The following is a 6,119-nucleotide window of genomic DNA, read 5'->3' as shown; positions in this document are numbered from 1 at the left end:
TCGCTCTACTGTGGCATTGTGGGGGTTTGGGGAGGGGAGGGGAAGGAGGGGGTGGGGGGGGATCTCCTTATATGGTGTGAAAGGAGACACCCAGAATAGACAGGCTTTCCTTACCTCCTACCATGGGGCGAATATAGAACCGTGCACACACGCACACACACACACACACACACACACACACACACACACACACACACACACACACACACACACACACACACACACACACACACACACACACACACACACACACACACACACACACACACACACACACACACACACACACAGGGGTCTCCCTTGGAGCCAATCAGAGGTGGGGTAAGGAAACTTCTTATACTGTACGACATCACAGATGCAAATTAACTCTTTAACAGCATGGCTACTTCACACGCACACACACACACACGCACGCACGCACACACACACACAAACACACACACACACACACACACACACACGCACGCACGCACACACACACACACACACGCACACACGCACACACACACACACACACACACACGCACACACACACACACACACACACGCACGCACAGAAAAGGCGTGGGCGATATGGTGATAAATGTTGTTTTTATTTCATATTTACATGTCTTCTGTGGTCTCTAACATTACACCTATAGCTACATGTTTAAGCATTTATTTCATATTTACATGTCTTCTGTGGTCTCTAACATTAGCTACATGTTTAAGCATTTTTTTCATATTTACATGTCTTCTGTGGTCTCTAACATTACACCTAGCTACATGTTTAAGCATTTATGTCATATTTACATGTCTTCTGTGGTCTCTAACATTACACCTAGCTACATGTTTAAGCATTTATGTCATATTTACATGTCTTCTGTGGTCTCTAACATTACACCTATAGCTACTTGTTTAAGCATTTATGTCATATTTACATGTCTTCTGTGGACTCTAACATTACACCTATAGCTACATGTTTAAGCATTTATTTCATATTTACATGTCTTCTGTGGACTCTAACATTACACCTATAGCTACATGTTTAAGCATTTATTTCATATTTACATGTCTTCTGTGGACTCTAACATTACACCTAGCTACATGTTTAAGCATTTATTTCATATTTACATGTCTTCTGTGGTCTCTAACATTACACCTAGCTACATGTTTAAGCATTTATTTCATATTGTTGTCTTCTGTGGTCTCTAACATTACACCTAGCTACATGTTTAAGCATTTATTTCATATTTACATGTCTTCTGTGGACTATAACATTACACCTATAGCTACATGTTTAAGCATTTATTTCATATTTACATGTCTTCTGTGGTCTCTAACAGTACACCTAGCTACATGTTTGCTGGCATGCTGGCATTCAAAGCAACCAAAGGTATGGCTCCCCCATATCTTGCAAGTATGATCGAACCCTACAAACCCTCCCGCTCACTCAGATCAGCCAACGCAGGGAAGCTGGAAGTACCCTCACTAAAAACGCCGGGACAACGCTCCACACGTCCCAAACTCTTCTCCCTTCTGGCTCCAAAACTGTGGAATGCACTTCCCATTGCAGTCAGAACTGCAGCATCACTCCCAATCTTCCGCCGTAGTCTGAAAACCCACCTTTTCAGACTCCATCATGGCCCATAGCACTTACCCCACCCCCTTAGATAGCAATTCTAGTAGTCATAGCACGTCATAGTACATATGTGTAGCATAGTAGTATAGATGTATAGCTTATATGTATAGTTTCATTATAGATATTCCACTGTTACTTTCTTAGCTACGCATGTTTCATGATAAATGTCTTTATGTGATGTATTCCCATGCTTTTGTTCTTGCTTAATGTAAGTCGCTCTGGATTAAGAGCGTCTGCTAAATGCCTAAATTGTAAATTGTAATGTTTAAGCATTTATTTCATATTTACATGTCTTCTGTGGTCTCTAACATTACACCTAGCTACATGTTTAAGCATTTATTTCATATTTACATGTCTTCTGTGGTCTCTAACATTACACCTAGCTACATGTTTAAGCATTTATTTCATATTTACATGTCTTCTGTGGTCTCTAACATTACACCTAGCTACATGTTTAGGCATTTATTTCATATTTACATGTCTTCTGTGGTCTCTAACATTACACCTAGCTACATGTTTAAGCATTTATTTCATATTTTTGTCTTCTGTGGTCTCTAACATTACACCTAGCTACATGTTTAAGCATTTATTTCATATTTACATGTCTTCTGTGGACTATAACATTACACCTATAGCTACATGTTTAAGCATTTATTTCATATTTACATGTCTTCTGTGGACTCTAACATTACACCTAGCTACATGTTTAAGCATTTATTTCATATTTACATGTCTTCTGTGGTCTCTAACATTACACCTAGCTACATGTTTAAGCATTTATTTCATATTGTTGTCTTCTGTGGTCTCTAACATTACACCTAGCTACATGTTTAAGCATTTATTTCATATTTACATGTCTTCTGTGGACTATAACATTACACCTATAGCTACATGTTTAAGCGTTTATTTCATATTTACATGTCTTCTGTGGTCTCTAACAGTACACCTAGCTACATGTTTAAGCATTTATTTCATATTTACATGTCTTCTGTGGTCTCTTTCATATTTACATGTCTTCTGTGGTCTCTAACATTACACCTAGCTACATGTTTAAGCATTTATTTCATATTTACATGTCTTCTGTGGTCTCTAACATTACACCTAGCTACATGTTTAAGCATTTATTTCATATTTACATGTCTTCTGTGGTCTCTAACATTACACCTAGCTACATGTTTAGGCATTTATTTCATATTTACATGTCTTCTGTGGTCTCTAACATTACACCTAGCTACATGTTTAAGCATTTATTTCATATTTTTGTCTTCTGTGGTCTCTAACATTACACCTAGCTACATGTTTAAGCATTTATTTCATATTTACATGTCTTCTGTGGACTATAACATTACACCTATAGCTACATGTTTAAGCATTTATTTCATATTTACATGTCTTCTGTGGTCTCTAACAGTACACCTAGCTACATGTTTAAGCATTTATTTCATATTTACATGTCTTCTGTGGTCTCTAACATTACACCTAGCTACATGTTTAAGCATTTATTTCATATTTACATGTCTTCTGTGGTCTCTAACATTACACATCATTCTATGATTGACAGTAGAAGTATTTTGGTCTAAATGTTGTTATATTCTTTATTCTTGTGTTTTTTTGTCACCTTGTAGGTTTCAAGTAGGCCTAAAAAAACATGAAAAAAAAATTCACACACACACACACACACACACACACACACACACACACACACACACACACACCTGTTGTTTGAACACCTGCTGCCTTGTGGCGCGCACACACGCACGTGTGTGTGTTGGGGGGGATTCACCACCAGTGCAAATTGACCCTTATCAGCCACGTGGACCCCTATTTGAAACATATATGCCAGGGACCCCCATAAGAGAAGACTTTTATTACGGCTCTACCAGAGATTCTCAACCAGTTTAATTTCAAGGATCCCCAGTTTAACCTGCATTAGTTCTACGGACCTCCATTTAATGGCATTTCTATCTTTGGGACCCCCAATTTATATTGTAAAACCAATGTTAAATGAACTCTGAGAGTGTACAAATGCTGGTTCCATGTGTTACACGCTCAGAGTTACAGACCCGTAAGGGTCCATTTGGTTCCATTTGTACACTCTCAGAGTTACAGACCTGTAAGGGTCCATTTTGTTCCATTTGTACACTCTCAGAGTTACAGACCTGTAAGGGTCCATTTGGGTTCCAAACTATCATTAAGCTGGGGACCCTCTGGAACTCCACCAAGGACCCCTGGGGGTCCCACTTTGGGTTTCTACAAAAGTAGAAAGCCGTCATTGTGCCAATCATGTCCCGTTTCACGTTTTCAAACAAACTTATAAAATGTTGACGTAGATCTGCCATTGTCAAGTGGCCACACACGCACATGCACGCACGCACGCACGCACGCGCACACACACACACACACACACACACACACACACACACACACACACACACACACACACATGCACACACACACACACACACACACACACACACACACACACACACACAGTACAGTACAGTACTATACAGTACAGAACTCTACAGACAGCTTTAATCACTTCAGCAGCAGAGCTGCAGTCTAAATTAGGACCCCCCCCCCCCCCCTCCGCTCGGCCAGACACATCATGGACTAACTTTAGCTCTCTGTCTAACGACAGGAATGTGGGTTCTGGACCATGAAGAACTAGACCAGATATCTGGACCATGAAGGACTAGACCAGATATCTGGACCATGAAGAACTAGACCAGATATCTGGACCATGAAGGACTAGACCAGATATCTGGACCATGAAGAACTAGACCAGATATCTGGACCATGAAAGACTAGACCAGATATCTGGACCATGAAGGACTAGACCAGATATCTGGACCATGAAGGACTAGACCAGATATCTGGACCATGAAGGACTAGACCAGATATCTGGACCATGAAGGACTAGGTATATATGGTCTGGACCATAACTGCTCTAGATCTAGACCAGATATCTGGACCATGAAGGACTAGACCAGATATCTGGACCATGAAAGACTAGGTATATATGGTCTGGACCATGAAGGACTAGACCAGATATCTGGACCATGAAGGACTAGACCAGATATCTGGACCATGAAAGACTAGGTATATATGGTCTGGACCATGAAGGACTAGACCAGATATCTGGACCATGAAAGACTAGGTATATATGGTCTGGACCATGAAGGACTAGACCAGATATCTGGACCATGAAGGACTAGACCAGATATCTGGACCATGAAAGACTAGGTATATATGGTCTGGACCATAACTGCTCTAGATCTAGACCAGATATCTGGACCATGAAGGACTAGACCAGATATCTGGACCATGAAAGACTAGGTATATATATGGTCTGGACCATGAAGGACTAGACCAGATATCTGGACCATGAAAGACTAGGTATATATGGTCTGGACCATAACTGCTCTAGATCTAGACCAGATATCTGGACCAGAGATGGTCCAGATTTTTCGTGAGGGGTCCGACGTCAGTTAATCTCCTTTTCTTTTAGCGAAAATTGCTTGGTGAATCTGGCCCTGACAGTGTAACACATGTAACCAAATGGACCTGTATACACTATGAACTGTGTGTGTGTGTGTGTGTGTGTGTGTGTGTGTGTGTGTGTGTGTGTGTGTGTGTGTGTGTGTGTGTGTGTGATCACAGGTGGTCTCCACCGGGCCAGCTGGACCCCAGAGCAGATTCTACTGGTGTCAAAGCAACACTAGCTGACCAATTAACATATTCACACTTAATACTGGAGTGAGTATACATGTGTGTGTGTGTGTGTGTGTGTGTGTGTGTGTGTGTGTGTGTGTGTATGTGTGTGTGTGTGTGTGTGTGTGTGTGTGTGTGTGTGGGGGGGGGGGGGGGGTGTCACACTAGGAGAGTGTGAGCAATGACCTTTATTGTCGATGTAAAAATGCGGAAGTGCACTGTGTAAGCGTGTGCTCGTGCACGTGCGTGCGTGTGTCAGTGCACTGTGACTGTGCTAGTTAACATTATACAACAGGTCGTTTCTGATTGGTTGAAACAGCCTTCTAGCCGTGGTTCAAACGAGCACAACTCAACACACCTAATCAAAACAAATAATTCAGCTGCTCTGTTCTCCCAGAGCGCAGCAGACTGGGTGGCTAGGCTAGCTAGTTTTTGAGACATTCGTAGTGACTACATCTGTCATTTAAAAAAAGAAAATCTTAGTTTTAAGGGTAACTGTTGTATAATTGCAATATTACACTTGAGGGGTTGTGGTTTAACCTTAAACCACCCCCTCTCGTGTAATATTGCTTAAGTGAACATTTTAAACTAGTTAAACTAGACTAATAGACTAATTAAACTAATAGACTAATAGACTAATTAAACTAATAGACTAATTAAACTAATAGTTGCACTCTGTCTGTCTGTCTGAGAGAGTCCAGACTCACTAGTGCCAGCATGTGGCCGGGCCAGGTTAGGACTAGGAGGGTCTAGCACCTCAAAAAACAGAAAAAGTAGCAGATCT

The sequence above is a fragment of the Protomyctophum bolini genome (assembly GCF_963924005.1).
Source record: "Protomyctophum bolini genome assembly, chromosome: 14".
In the NCBI taxonomy this organism is placed as follows: domain Eukaryota; kingdom Metazoa; phylum Chordata; class Actinopteri; order Myctophiformes; family Myctophidae; genus Protomyctophum; species Protomyctophum bolini.
The sequence above is the reverse complement of the archived record's forward strand: the minus strand, read 5'-3'. Positions refer to the sequence as shown.